The sequence below is a fragment of the Periplaneta americana genome, chromosome 4, assembly GCF_040183065.1.
Source record: "Periplaneta americana isolate PAMFEO1 chromosome 4, P.americana_PAMFEO1_priV1, whole genome shotgun sequence".
NCBI lineage: Eukaryota > Metazoa > Arthropoda > Insecta > Blattodea > Blattidae > Periplaneta > Periplaneta americana.
The window spans coordinates 155588496-155601192 of NC_091120.1; the positions used below are offsets into that span (position 1 = coordinate 155588496).

General features: G+C 33.9%; 1 pseudogene; it reads right to left on the bottom strand.

The window, feature by feature from the left end:
* Positions 1-6820: 6820 nt before the first annotated feature.
* On the bottom strand, positions 6821-7764 carry LOC138698964 (NADH-ubiquinone oxidoreductase chain 1-like; annotated as a pseudogene).
* Between the last annotated feature and the right edge of the window lie 4933 nt (positions 7765-12697).

The window sequence follows — 12697 nt, forward strand, 5'->3', positions numbered from 1 at the left end:
CGGAAGGGAGAGCCAATATCCTATGGGCCCTATTTCTTAGGTCCTGATGATATTTATAGGTTGGAAATCAGTCTGTACTGTATTGTGAGCTTTCTTGCCTGTTTTCATGAACGCAACAGGCCTATTTATTTACCGTTATAATGCAGAATGTTAGACTCCATTTCAAACCAGATTTTTTATATTTAAGTCTGTATTGTTCATCTCTTGTTTGTAATTCATTTGTGTTTTTACAGCACTTGACCATTATCTTAACAAACGTGGTTCACGTACAAGAATGTGAGAAATTTTACGGTGTGATTAAACCAATTTTCAGTTTCAAATATTCGAACTTCACTACCGATACAAATAAATTTCCAGTTCCAGAATAGTCGACCAAAGACTAACATAAGCCTATTTGTATTGATTTTGCAATCTCTATTATTATTATTATTATTATTATTATTATTATTATTATTATTATTATTATTATTATTATTATTATTATTATTACTGTTATTGTTGTTGTTATTGTTGTTATTATTTTTTCTTCCTTTATTGTGCTAAAACAGCATGTTCAATTGCATACAATATTTGCAATACTACATGCTATGTTTATGTTACATATATTATTATTATTATTATTATTATTATTATTATTATTATTATTATTATTATTATTATTATTATTGTGTGTTTGTAGAGACTTTTTAGTAAGAAGATGTCCTTCCAACAGGTTACTAGCCTGGAGGAAGTAAGTCCAGTGGTGGGGTTGCCACCTATAGCCTCTGGATAGGCATGGGAGTACAGCATTTCCTCTGTACTAGATGTAATGGTTATACCGCCATGACTCGGTTGCCAGATGATTATATTGTGTTTATGACAACTTCAGAAGATAATTTACAATGTTTGGTTTACAACTTTTAAGTTTCAATATGGAAATTTCAACTGTCAAATCTAAAGTGATGGCTTTTTTTAGGAAAGGAACCAGTCCGTAGCAAAATTTGCATCGATAATAAGATCATCGAACTAGTTAAAAATTTTAGTTATCTCGACTACCAAATTTCATAATGAAGAAGAAAAAGATTTGAATGAGAAAATTATTAAATTTAACAGAACAATGGGGATAATTAATCAGATATTCAAACTAACCTTAGTACTAAAACACACGCGCACAACAATTTATAAAACATTGGCCAGACCTATACTCTGTCTTGGTAGTGAAGCTTGGACGATTCGTAATATTGATTCACACAGATTAATGGCGGCAGAAATGAGATTTATGCTTCGTACTGCAGAATACACGAGACTGGATCACATTAGAAATTTTGACATTATGAAAGAATTGCAGATTGAACCGATTACGGAATACCTACAGAAATACAGAAAAACTAGGAGATCACATGTCATCAGAATGCCTTGTCCTACAATTCCACGCCAAATTTTAAATTACCATCTTGTGGGCAAGAGATCCTTGGGCAGACCATTCAAAAGTTGGCAAGAGACCGTAACGGGGCACTAGGCCCAATACATGCAAGGATGATGATGATGATGATTATTATTATTATTATTATTATTATTATTATTATTGTTATTATTATTATTATTGAGATAGGTTTGGAAGTAAATCCCGAAAAGACAAGGTATATGATTCTGTCTCGTGACGAGAATATCGTACGAAATGGAAATATAAAAATTGGAAATGTATCTTTTGAAGAGGTGGAAAAATTCAAATACCTGGGAGCATCAGTAACAAATATAAATGATACTCGGGAGGAAATTAAACACAGAATAAATATGGGAAATGCCTGTTATTATTCGGTTGAGAAGTGTTTATCATCCAGTCTGCTGTCAAAAAATCTGAAAGTTATAGTTTATAAAACAGTTATATTACCGGTTGTTCCTTAAGGTTGTAAAACTTGGACTCTCACTTTGAGAGACGAATATAGGTTAAGGGTGTTTGAGAATAAGATGCTTAGTCCCCAGTTGTTCAAAATTAGGTTGTTTAGAAATATTTTAAATGCACAGAACTAGTTTTTAGGTATAATTTTTATTTATTATTATTGTTATTATTATTATTATTATTATTTTACACATTAATTACTTTATTTTTCCATTAACACTAATATCTAGGTAAGTGTCATTGTCTCAATGTAACACGTGCTGTGCTGATCATACTAATTGTACTATTACTTTAGTTGTGAGATTATATTCATACGTACTAATTCTTTTTTTTTTCTTTTAACTTAATACTTGTATACTAGAATGTATTTTTCTGTTTGTGATTATGTATTTAGTCTCTTTTTTTTATTACATATATATTTTTTTATTATTGTTATTTCAAAGTTAATACTGATTCTGTATATGTATTCAATCTCTCTTTTCTACTTAATTATGTTTATTATTAATTTTAAGTTCATATTTGTATACCGGTATGTATTTTTTCTGTATGTGATTTGATCCTGGTTGAGTGGAAGAAAAGGCCTGATGGCCTTAACTCTGCCAGGGAAAATAAAACTATTATTAAAACTATTATTATTAGGAAAATATTTGGGGTTAAGAGGGATGAAGTTACAGGAGAATGGAGACAGTTACACAACACAACTGCACGCATTGTATTCTTCACCTGACATAATTAGGAACATTAAATCCAGACGTTTGAGTTGGACAGGGCATGTAGCACGTATGGGCGAATCCAGAAATGCATATAGAGTGTTAGTTGGGAGGCCGGAGGGAAAAAGATCTTTGGAAAGGCCGAGACGTAGATGGGAAGATAATATTAAAATGGATTTGAGGGAGGTGGGATATGATGATAGAGACTGGATTGGTCTTGCTCAGAATAGGGACCGATGGCAGGCTTACGTGAGGGCGGCAATGAACCTCCGGGTTCCTTAAATGCCAGTAAGAAAGTAAGTAAGTATTATTGTTATGTTATTATTATTATTATTATTATTATTATTATTATTATTATTATTATTATTATTATTATTATTATTAGTTTGTCTTGGTCATCAATCGTCAATCTCATATCCTACATACAAAAAATATCACGAATCGCTACTGCTCTTGAATTAGTTTTCTTTATATCATATAACATTAATTCTCTTTCTCTCATACCGAACATCATTTGAGAGTTACAGAGCTTGATAGGTGAAATAAGGATAGTTGACATCATGTAGACAGGCCGACTACTGGAAAAATTCCCACGCTACTCCCGCTGTTTGTTTCCGTGAATGCTAGGAGTAATTCCGTCATGGATACGTGAACTTAATCATTTAATTTTTGTCCCTAGAATGCGTTCTGCATGGTTCATATTACGTACTTTATGAAATAGTTGATGGAGGTGAAACCTACAAAGTAGGACATGTTTTGTAAAGTACGTACAGTCAAAAGACCCGTTCATTGGATTTAAAAAAAGTTCTGATAGTGTAGTGCATCTGTATATATAATATGCTGAATAAATATCTATCTACATATCTAGCTATCTGCCTGCCTGCCTGCCTGCCTGCCTGCCTGCCTGCCTGCCTGCCTGCCTGCCTGCCTGCCTGCCTGCCTGTCTGGCTGTCTGGCTGTCTGTCTGTCTGTTTGTCTACCTTTATGAAGGTATGATTATCAAGATATTATTGCAATATTGCAGTTGTAAAAAATTTGGTTTCCGAACGTCAATTCCATTCTTAATGTTTTACAAGAATTAAATTTTAACGGCTGAAATAGTTAAAGATGACGTTGTAATTTCAGACAAGTAAATCTTTAAATATACCAAAATTATAAAGAGACTTAGTAAGTTGGTTAATATAATCAGTAAAGTTCCCATTTGTATTCAAATTTACTGGTTGAAAGAGTTTACAAATGTAGCCTATAGTGTATATTTTAAATCGCATAGTCATAATAAAAAATATCAAATTTTATTTTATTTTATTTTATTTTATTAACTTGAAATTAAGAAATTGGAACTGTGGGCCAATGTTCCCATCTTCAACCTACATTCATAATCTCTGAGTTTCGTTTTGTTTTTAGTCTTCAATCAGTGATGTGAAATGTTAAAAGTAGATACACAATGATTTTACTGTTTATTGTGAGAACTCAACAGCTTTAAACTACCTTGTCTTGCACGTATACAGCACAATAGCATTACATTCAAATAAGCTAGTAGCCACTCACCTGAAGGGTCAGCATTCAATCTGCAGCAAATTCTATTTTCCCCGTTCCTCTGCTCCTTAATTCAGGACTACCATAATAGATTTAACACTTGTGTGGCTTATTAAATTAGTCCCATTCACTAGTATTAAGCGGAGCCAAAAAACAAATATGACAATTATAATGCATTTGATAATATTCTAGGTGTCCTCGGCTTGGATTTCGACAGTACGCAGACACTTAACATCTCGGACGATTCAGAATTAGGGCCTATTTTCTGGTACTATCAAAAGGGCTATGTCCCCAAAAACTGAAGACTGCTTAATCTCCCAGGTCACCTGGCTATCCAAACAATTAGAGACTAACTAGTGAGATGCGAAAGACTTAGCACAGTAGACAATCATTCAAGTTATGAGAGCGTGATGTTAAGAATGGAAAATATACAGCAATTAGTTCTTAAATGATTGACAAATTAAGTCTCATTACACGATAGGAAACCCGATTTCTCTTTGAATATGCTGACTTCTTATCCTGAGCAGCCAAGGAGCAATTTTGAAGATTTTTTATCTCGTTCAGTCACCCTAATCATACCTCAATGTAATTTTTTCTGAAGAAAATGTAATATTTTTATTCTCTTGTTTTAATGGAGTCTGCTAATTAGTGTGTGTTTCTGCTTCTTTTATCCTAGTTACATTTTGTGAAGTTTAAGCACTAAATTGAAAACTATTCCTAATATTCTACCTGAATGTAAGAATGAGTAAAGATTATACGGGACGGAACGATTTCGGTAATAGTCCTTTGGGAGACTGATCCTAAGCATAGTGTAACTGGAAAAGTTCTCTAACATATAATTTCTTTGAGCTTACATTTCTCAGAAATAATTTTATTATTTTTCTGACAGTTATTTCATAAAGACGACTTTTCGATTCCCATCTTAGTATCGAAAAGTCACTGATTTCCACATCCACAAATTAGCGTATCTAAAAGTAAATTTCCGTGCCCAAATAATTTTTAAGCACGCTAATTAGAAATAATGAAAACATAAATTCCCTTCGGGTCTGTGGGCAATCTTCACCTCTCATGCTTAAAACGCAATCATTTCACAAATTTTTGCATACATAGCTATATTAATTTTGATACCATTACCTTTTAAACAAATTTACGAACACACATTTTGTGAACATGTCTACAATACACTTTCCAGTTGCAACAAACATCTATGCATTGTTTCTGTTACATTTACGGTTTAAGAGTAACTATTTCAATACTTTTTTAGTAGTAAATCAGTTTATGAATAGGTATTTTGCATGGCTGCTACAAGACGCGTACTTCACCTTAAACTTGAGCACCGCGGAGATGAGGTGTAAGGGCAGTCTCCTCGTGACTGCCATCAGAGCTGAAGGGAAGAGCGTTTCCGCCTGTTGGCAAGTGCTACTGAATTCACAGCGACTATTCCTAGAAACAAAACCGATTTCTTATTAAATGAAAACAAAAGTGGCGAAGGAAGATTCTATTCCTCTTATCTTAAGGATTTAGTATGTGAAATTACTGTTATTGAACTCCTTTTATCCTGTACATTTTCTTACCATCATTCACAGTTGAGAGACGGCATCGGTAGCGTAGTTGGCATAGTGCTGGCCTTCTGTGCTCGAGGTTGCGGATTCGATTCCGGCCCAGGACGATGATATTTAAGTGTGTTTAAATGCGACAGGCTCATGTCATTAGGTTTACTGGCATGTAAAAGAACTACTCAGGGGCAAAATTCCGGCACACCTCTCCTGTTGCGAGCGTCGTTAAATAAACCATATCTTCATCATTATTCACAGTTGAGATGCAGCTCTTTGCTTGTTTAATTCTCTATGAAATGAAACAACCCAGAACTCACCACGTGGAGGTGGCTGCATGTCGAGTTCCGCCCTGCCCATCCCAACCTCCCTACCATATGGGCAAGAGCATTCCCCGATCCGATCCGATCCGATCCGATCCGATCCGATCCGATCCGATCCGATCCGATCCGATCCGATCCGATCCGATCCGATCCGATCCGATCCGATCCGATCCGATCCGATCCGATCCGATCCGATCCGATCCGATCCGATCCGATCCGATCCGATCCGATCCGATGCGATCCGATCCGATCCGATCCGAAACGTACGATACGATACGATACGATACGATCCGATCCGATACGATACGATCCGATGCGATGCGATACGAAACGTACGATACGATCCGATCCGATACGATACGATACGATCCGATAAGATACGATACGAAACGTACGATACGATACGATCCGATCCGATCCGATACGATACGATACGATCCGATAAGATACGATACGATACGAAACGTACGATACGATACGATACGATCCGATCCGATACGATACGATCCGATACGATACGAAACGTACGATACGATCCGATCCGACCCGATCCGATACGATCCGATAAGATACGATACGAAACGTACGATACGATACGATCCGATCCGATCCGATACGATCCGATACGATATGAAACGTACGATACGATACGATCCGATCCGATCCGATATGATACGATACGACAAGACACGACACGACACGACACGACCCGATCCCGATCCGACCCGATCCGATCCGACCCGACCCGACCCGATAATAATAAAATTTTGAAATAATTTAAATAATTAAAGTTAAAATCTTCTATTAACTTTACTTAAATTAATAATAAAATAAATAAATCTTAATACCCAAGAAAAACAGTCAATAATTTAATGATAAGGGTAAAAAATCTCCTCCAAGCCAAATATATCAACCTATCATAAAGAAAACGCGGTATTGTACCACGAACCCAAATAAATATAAAAGAAAGAAAAGAAGGCCTAAAATAAAAAAAAATATAGAATTAATATCACTACTCAAAAAAATTATACAAAATAATATTCTCATAAACAAAATACTAGCATATTCAGCCAAACAAATTAATGCAAAACCACAACTTCTATATTCAACATTAAAACCTGAAACCAATTCTGATTCACCCTCAGCAAAATCAAAAGGAGTGCGATTGGTTTCAGCCAAACATGAAGTAAACCAAATTATTGATAAAGGAAATGTAAAACAAATTATTCAAATGTCAATCTGAAAATCATAAAATATTATTAAATTATAGCTACCTACTAAAAATACAAAAGACAACAAAATTAAAGCCAATCTACCTTCATAAGAAATTGTCTGAGCAACAGCGCGTAATCACCCTAATAATGCATAATTAGAATTAGATGACCAACTAGCAATTATAACAGTATATACACCCAAACTAGTACAACAAAGAAAAAATAATAAACCCAACTCAAAAGAAATAAAACCAGTAAAGTAAGGAATTACAAATCATACTAACAAGGACAAAAATAATCTAAAAACAGGAGCAAAATAATAACATAAATAATTAGACCAGAAAGAAATGTCTGCTCCCTAGTAAAAAGTTTAATTGTATCTCTAAAAGAGTGCAAATTTCCAATAAAACCAACCTTATTAGGACCTTTACGAATATGAATATACCCGAAAACTTTACGCTCCAACAAGGTTAAAAAGGCAACACCAACTGTAACAAAATTAACTAGTAAAATAAAAATAATAAATAAACCAAAAATCTCCCTAAACATAAATATTATTTATAGAATAAATCTATATTCAAAGATTCTAAATCCATTGCACTTATCTGCCAAAACAGTAGCAATTAATAATAATCATAAACAAAAAATTATTCCAAATATCTGGTCGTCACGTACTAAGATATAAAATTTATTATAGATAGAAACCGACCTGGCTCTCGCCGGTCTGAACTCACATCATGTAAGATTTTAAAGATCGAACAGACCTAAACAAATTGAAATTCTACACCCAAATTAAATCAACATCGAGGTCGCAAACCCATTTATCAATGAGAACCCTCAAAAAAGATTATGCTGTTATCCATAAGGTAATTTAATCTTATAATCAACAAAATTGGATCAAGTATTCATAAATAAATGTATATTAAACAAAAAGAGTTAATTAATTCTTCCCATCACCACAACAAAATATATCAAATATTAAATAAAATAAACAAACAAAATAAATAAAATAATATATATAAACTCTATAGGGTCTTCTAGTTTTAGAAATAAATTTAAGCTTTTTAATTTAAAAATTGAATTCAACAAAAAATAAGAAACAGTATATTCCTCGTCCAACCATTCATTCCAGTCCACAATTAAAAGACTAATGATTATGCTACCTTTGCACGGTCAAAATACCGCGGCCTTCAAAACTAATCAGTGGGCAGGTCATATTTCATATTAATATACAAGAAAAGATGTTTTTGATAAACATGCGAGAATAAATTTACTTGCCTAGTTCCTTTTAAAATCTTAACAAAAATTTTATAATACAATTACAAAATTACTAATTCCATCATAATTACAAATAAATAATAATTTAATAAAAAATTCCAATAAAACAATTAAACATTAATAAATCAAAATCTAAAAACAAAATAAAATAAAATTTTAATAAACTTAAAATGATAGTTATTATAAAACCAACATCAAACAAAAATTATAAAAATATGTTAGAGAGCTTATCCCCCATAACCTTAATATTAATAAAAAAAAACTAAAAAGATAGAAATATATTAATAATATATGAATTAAATTCATTTCTTGAAAAACCAGAAACCATTGAAGCTGAATAACATTTCACTACTAAATAATAATTATTAATAATTATAAAACAGTAACTAAAATAATTAATTAGATCCTTCAAAATCATATATGAATTAAATTCATTTCTTGAAAAACCAGAAACCATTGAAGCCGAATAACATTTCACTACTAAATAATAATTATTAATAATTATAAAACAGTAACTAAAATAATTAATAAGATCATTCAAAATCGGGAAACAAAAAGTTTATAATATAATTTAATAAACCCTGATACGCAAGGTACAACAAAAATCTACTTTTATAAATTAATCACATAACCTTTACAGTAAAAATAAACTATAATTGAAAAAATTTAATCAACAACAATACACAAAAACAATTAATTAATTTTAACATAAAAATAAAATGAAAAAAAATATATATATTATTTCAGATTATATCGAATTACACGATAAAATTAATGAGTGTAAATTAAATTCTTAACTTAAAGATTTAATCCGTATTAAATTATCATCCCAGCCACACCTTCCGGTACAACCACTATGTTACGACTTATCTCAACTAATAAATAATGAGAGCGACAGGCGATGTGTACATATTATTTTAGAGCCAAAATCACTATTACAATCTGCAAAACATTACAATTAAATTCAATTTCATAATAAAATTTCAAATAATAATCCAATAATAAATATAAATGTAATCCATCTCCACCAAAACATAAACTGCACCTTGACCTGAAATAATTTATAAAATTAAATTAAGAAAATTTCATTAACCCTAAGAAGATTTTCATTATAACGGCGGTATAATTATATTAATCTTGGTAAGGTTCAACGCGGACTATCGATTAAGGGACAGATTCGTCTAATAGACTAAAATACCGCCAAATTCATTAAGTTTCAAGACCCTAACTAATACTACTCAAGTTAAAAATAATTTATATCTAAAATAATAGGGTATCTACTCCTACTTTAAAACAAAAGATTTCATAGCCTCAAATAAAATAAAGTCATAATAAATATTAAGGTTTCACCCAAAAATAATAAAATAACCTCTAACAAAACTCTTAAATACTTTAACTAAAAAGATTTACTTATATTCATTGTATAACCGTGGATGCTGGCACAAATTTTACCAATAATAAATCAAAATTACCAAATCAAATTCCCATAAATTTACAAAACTTATTACTGCGAAAGAACAACAAATTAAGTAATCATTAAGATAAAAATAATTAAATCACGCAAAAACTTACATATAAAATAATTAAAAGCAAATAAATAAGCAAGAATAAAACTCATTAAATAAACACTAAAACAGAAATTGGACTTAAATACAAAAATAAAGATTATATAAAATGAAAAAAATGTAAAACCCGAATTTCTCCATACATTTTAACCAACTCACAAAATATCCTCAACACAACTCCTACATCAACTCTTAAACTCTTAAATAAACATCTAAAACTATGGGACAAATAAAAAAAAATTGAGGCATTGACCACTAGTGTATAATAAAATTATCTCTTCTCTTTAATAGTAACAGTATAACTACAGGTCTCATATTTTTTTTCCGATCCGATCCGACCCCCAATCCGATCTGATCCGATCCGAATCCCGATCTGATCTGATCCCCGATCCGATCGGATTCGATCCGATCCCCAATCCAATCCGATCTGATCCCCGATCCGATCCGCTCCGATCCCCGATCCGATCCGCTCCGATCCCCGATCCGATCCGCTCCGATCCCCGATCCGATCTGATCCAATCCGATGCCCGATCTGATCCCCGATCCGATCCGATCCAATCCGATGCCCGATCCGATCCCACCTGATTATCTGATCTGATCTCATCAGATCTGATTCTGGAATCTAATCTGATGCGATCTGATCTGATTCTGGGATCTGATCAGATCTGATCTCATTTGATTCTGGGATCTGATCAGATCTGATCTCATTTGATTCTGGGATCTGATCTGATCTGATCTCATCTCATTCTGGGATCTGATCTGATCTGATCTCATTTGATTCTGGGATCTGATCAGATCTGATCTCATCTGATTCTGGGATCTGATCTGATCTGATCTCATCTCATTCTGGGATCTGATCCGATCTGATCTCATCTCATTCTGGGATCTGATCCGATCTGATCTCATCTGATTCTGGGATCTGATCAGATCTGATCTCATCTGATACTTGGATCTGATCTGATCTGATCCGATTCTGGGATCTAATCTAATCTGATCTGATTCTAGGATCTGATCTGATCTGATCTGTTTCTCGGATCTGATCTGATCTGATTCTGGGATCTGATCCTGGGATCTGATCTGATCTGATCTCGTATGGGTTCTGATCTTAACCGATCTGAACTTCCGCCTTAAAAGACGGCAAGCCCCACAAAATATACTTCTCAGACAAGACCAGCGGCCATTCTTCGTTTTTCTCTCATCATCCTCTTCTTTTTCATCTTCTTCTTTTTCTTCTCCTTTTGATGGTAATTGGTCCTCAATGGATAGTGTTGCCATCGAATCTGGCATGAGGGATGGCATGTCAACTGGCATGGTAGGTGGCAACTCTTCTGACATATCACCTAACATGGGTGCTGCCCTGGACTCTGAGATGGAATATGGCATGGCAAATTCCCATACCGATGCGCATTTCGGTCGATCTTCCGACTCTCGCGTTGGATCTCGCATGCGATATTCGATTGTCGCGAAATGTGGCATGGCTTCCGATTCTGGGACGTAATCTGGCATGCCAAATTTCCAGATTGATAAGCACTTTGGTATTTCTTTTGATTGTCGCGTGGAATCTGGCATGCCAAATTCCAGTATTAGTGCACTCTTCGGTCTTTCTTCTGATTTTGGCGTGGTATCAGGAATTCGATATTCCGATACTGAAGCGCACTTTGGTAGGTCTTGTGATTCTGGTGTGGAATCTGGCATGACAAATTCCCGCATTAGTGCGCTCTTCGGTCTTTCTTCTGATTTTGGCGTGGTATCAGGAATTCGATATTCCGATACTGAAGCGCACTTTGGTTGGTCTTGTGATTCTGGTGTGGAATATGGCATGCGAAATTCCCACAGCGATGCGTAATGCGGTCTATCTTCTGGGTCAGTCGTGGCACCTTGCATGTTTGGGATCACTGGCATGTACTCTGCAAGAAACGAAATAAACTTGATCGTTAAGCATGTGTCCTTGCATTCACAGGCTTTCAGCGAGTGGCATATTAGTAGGGCGAGCTGCATATTTCTACTGTCCATTTGCAAGTCAAGCAAATTCATGTCATACAACCTCCTCAAAAACGTAAGAACAAATTACAAAAAATACAACACAACTTTCTTGAACCGGTAACCCCAAACCTGGGGAAAAAAAATTGACTTCCGCACTAATAATAAATTAAATAACGTCATGCCTAATAAGCTTCATAATAGAGATCGGTTTCTAAATAGTGGCATATATATACCACAATGCAAGAATTGCCCCAGCAAATACACTGGTCAAACTCGCAGAAATTACAGAACCCGGTTTAATGAACATGTTTCCGATTTCAAATACAATAGACGAAAAACAAAGTTTACAACACATCTGATAGAACAAGGTCATGAATTAACCAATATAAATTATATTACTACATGTCGTTCACCCTATCAATAAAGTCCACGTATAAATATCGCTGAAGAATTATATATTTCACAAGCATTAAATAATGGTTTATCCCTTTTGAATGAGCAACTCCCGAACATACATAGTCTGCTTTATAATTTAAATTCTCCTTACACACGTGATTTTCGGTACACCAATACGCTTCCATCCCCCCCCCTCTACCTTTCAATTTTATGTTACTTCGATTTTAAGCGTAACGTTCGTCAACATTTGTGACTGAACT